Source organism: Helianthus annuus, chromosome 15, assembly GCF_002127325.2.
Source record: "Helianthus annuus cultivar XRQ/B chromosome 15, HanXRQr2.0-SUNRISE, whole genome shotgun sequence".
Taxonomy (NCBI): Eukaryota; Viridiplantae; Streptophyta; class Magnoliopsida; order Asterales; family Asteraceae; genus Helianthus; species Helianthus annuus.
This window is the reverse complement of record NC_035447.2, coordinates 18,307,955-18,311,960: the sequence shown is the minus strand read 5'-3', so window position 1 is coordinate 18,311,960 and position 4,006 is coordinate 18,307,955. Positions and strand designations below refer to the sequence as shown.

The window sequence follows — 4,006 nt, the reverse complement described above, 5'->3', positions numbered from 1 at the left end:
ATAGTATCTTCGAACATTATATTACTATAAATATATTATTTAGATATTTATAACTTTCAAACGTAATGTCGTAAACGTAATGGTGACAATATATGTTGGTCAGGATGATAGATTTAAATGGATTTTTTTAATAATAAAAAGCAAACGATCTTTAAATTTAAAATCAAGGTTTGTATAGTTACTGTAGCCAAGATGCTACATGAATTGTTATTATATAGTAATATACTAGTAATAATTAAATTTTATTTACTAGTATATTAATTTAAATTTAACCTTAAAATTAATATAAGGATAATTTAAATTACTAGTATATTAATTTAAATTATCGATCAGCTATATATACTCAAATATGTTTTTAATGGTTAATTTTAACCTTATATAAATTTATGTACACTGGTATAAATTTTGTATACTTATGTCATAAAGTGAAAGATTAACGAACCCTGTCCTTTCCAAAACCATGTTTAAATAATTCTTCTTTTTTTTCTAGAAGGAGGTGGTTACATATCTGAACAAAGAAAAATACACATATCGGAACCGACGCGATGTTTAGTGAAGGGATATAACCAAAGTTACTAATTGTAGTTATATATAATATAATACATCTGCCTAGGTAGCCTATGGGTGCATTTAATCATATTGGTTACTCATACTGTGAACTCAAAACGTAAAAATCATAATATGAATATTAAAATTTATCTACACAGAATAACACATAAATTGTTATATTAATTTCCTAACATAATGTTTAAGTTTTAGGTATTAAAAGAACACCTAAATGACTTAAACCAGTGGCTCTGATACCACCTTATGTCACAGCCTCCGACCCCACCCAGGGAGCGGGAGCCGTGAACCAGTCAAGTGGTATCGGTGTTTATTAATTTGGCAGCGGAATTTAAACATCAAGACCGTAGTTATGAAATAGTTTAAGAGTTTTAAAACACCAGGATTTCATAATAAATACATGGGATAAACCCAAGTTTTTCTAATAATACATTTATAAGGATAAACCCTAATTATTGAAAATATGATCTTTTTATTTAGGTAACTTTTATAAGCACTTCTTTAAGCTTTCAGTGCTCTACAGCTGGCTTCTATTAGCTTTACTTTAAGTTACTTGAAACGCGTTTTAAAAACCTTTTATCAGCAAGAAATACTGGCGAGTTCATCCCAATTTAATTAAAACAAGCTTTTATAACTTTACAGTATTGAGATCGATTACAATGTTTTTATCTACCCAATTACCACACACGGTACTGTCAATGCTGACTTGTAGTACTACAAGAAAATGGAGCTAATGCAACCCCAATAAAATGTTGCATTAGGTCTTGAAAAGGTTGCAATAGGTCTAATGCAACCTTTTATCAAAAGCTGCATTAGATGGAGTTGCATTAGACCTAATACAACTTTTTTGTTAGATAATGCAACCTTTTTGGAAAAGGTTGCATTTATTATTCAAATGCAACCCTTTTTACAAGCTAATGCAACTTTTTTACACTAAATGCAACTTTTTTCGAACACTTAAATACAACTTTTACTAACTCAAATGCAACCTTTGCTACACTCAGATGCAACCCTTTTTATATTCTTAGTAGAAAAAAATGCAACCTTTTTAAACATCAAATGCAACTCTATAGCATCATTGTTTAAAGTACTTATTTTTTTATTAATATACAACAAGATCCAATTACACTAACACAATAATAACATAAATACGATATATAATTGTTCCGGTAATTCTACATGTGTCCAATCTCAAAATAACAATGTAATAAATAAATATAGTTTTCAGTAAACATCCTATTAATCTAATCTAAAGTCCCGAAATACTTAAATGTGTAGCCTTTTCATAATATTTCACACCGTAGCTTGAAAGTTTGCTCATTGGCCTTCAAAACCTTTTCGTAAAGCTTTTAGCTCATTTTTTTCCTTAAGTGGCCCTCTTCAATACTTAGCGGACGCTTGGTTTAAACCTTAGCACCTATAATGGCAAAACAACATTGATAAAGCGAGTCAAGAGCAATAGGGAAAATCTACACATCACTTACTAAAAAATTATCAACATAAATCAAGTTTAAATGCAGTCTAATCAAGCAAAAAAATAGTATTTCAGAAGTAAAAAAATTACACTAAATAATAGGGATGAGCATGGTACTCGTTCCGTACTGAACCGGTGCCGAAAATCCTCAAAAGTGGGTACTGGTACCGAAGCATTAAAGACTTACCCTCATAGTGAATATACTTTGAAGCATTAAAGACAATAGGCAAAACAACGCCTAGATTCATCAGCAATCCAACCATTGAACTAAGACCGAACAAAGGCGCCACCAATACACGTACTATCAGACCCTCATTTACACTGTACAAAGCTAATAAAACACTGCCCAAATGCAAATAATAAGATAAAGATTGACATTTAATATAATAATAAATAAAGGCATACCTTTTTCCATGTTATTCCCATCTAAACCAAGAACATAGGATATCATATACTTTCAAGTGGTTCATTCACTACCCTACACGTGAAGGAACATAGTTTAAACAAACTTTGAGTCTTATTACATGGTTTACAACTTCACATAATTCATTAACTTAAGTCAAAATGTAACAAATATAGAAGCATGCTCGTATATTTGTTTTAAGGGGTCAAGAAAGATAAAAACAAGAGATGTCTAAATTTCGAACGAACCCAAGATGGTAACCCCATAAAAAAGACTTTAGATTCCACAGGCACACGAGTTAGAGAATGTCTTAAAGGTGCATCCAAGTACTCTTGGACCATATCATCCTAAAAACTCTACACAACAGACAGAATTTTCAGCACAATGCCCCCAAAACTATTGCAAATGTAATGATCAGTAGGAATGAAACTTGCCAAAATAAGCTAATATTATAATGATGTACAATCAATAGAAACCTCTAAGCGTCTTTACATTCAATGTTTTTTTTTGTTTTTGTCAAATCAACAGATGCAAAAAAAAAAAAAAAAAAAATTATGCTCTAATGACACAACACACATAAAAGGTCCATCTAAAGTAACTTTTATTTTACTTCCAAAGTCATTCTTTTTTTTTAATTACAATGCCTCATTTATTTGTTTTTTCATCCAAGCTCTTCATTTAAAAGACTCGTCAATCATTGCACACCTTTTTTTAAGAATGATTCTCAGCAAACATTATTTATATAAAATTATAAACGCATCAAACACCAAGCAGACGTATTAAACTATCTCCTAAACCAAAGAGCGTTGCTTATAAATTCAACCTCACAAGTTGTGGAAATGCATAGTATCATCAAGTACAGCTATACAAATAAATTAGTAATATGCGCAATTATAAAAACAAAATGTACAAGGAATAAAGGATTACAAAGAACTGTGGCAAAATTAAAACATATCAACACACAAATATCAAGACTATTGTGTAATAGAACTGTGTGATGTAAATTATAAATAAATAAAAAACCAAAATAGTTCAGCAAAATGGGGGTGAAAAAAAATGTTAAGGACTTTAAACTACATCGATCAAGTTATACATATTTAACAACATGAGCTACTACACATGTATCAAGTGATAGGCTAATAGCAGGGTTCTATAAAATGACATCAATTCTATGTCTACATTTTATCAAGTTCCAATCCTTGCAAACAACAAACAAAGTCTACTTCGCATAACTAGAAGAACTACATATGACAAAGCCCAAATTTGTGACACCTGATTTAGGCTTGTTTCATGGACGAATTCATTCAGCCAGAGTCGTTCCAACGTTTTTTGAGGCCCTAAGCTGATACAAAAAATGAGACCCCTTTTCTTAAAAAAAAAAAAAAAAAAACTCATTTTACTTTGGATGCACTTCATATCTGAAAAGCAGGTTAAACTAATTTGCATCTATCTAAAGAAAAGACATATAAACGAGCTGGTATATGCATAAAAAGTAGAAATCAACATGATGGAAAGAATTGGCATCATTTTGTTTCGCATCCAAGCTCAAATAGTAATTCTTTATG

General features: G+C 30.5%; 1 long non-coding RNA gene across 1 annotated transcript; it reads right to left on the bottom strand.

Annotated features, from left to right (window-relative positions):
• Positions 1-1,929: 1,929 nt before the first annotated feature.
• On the bottom strand, positions 1,930-2,927 carry LOC110891720. Its single transcript, XR_002565506.2, has 3 exons — positions 2,444-2,927; positions 2,226-2,380; positions 1,930-1,981 (listed from the first exon to the last, which is right to left on the bottom strand). It is a non-coding gene; the product is annotated as an uncharacterized LOC110891720 (long non-coding RNA).
• Positions 2,928-4,006: the final 1,079 nt, after the last annotated feature.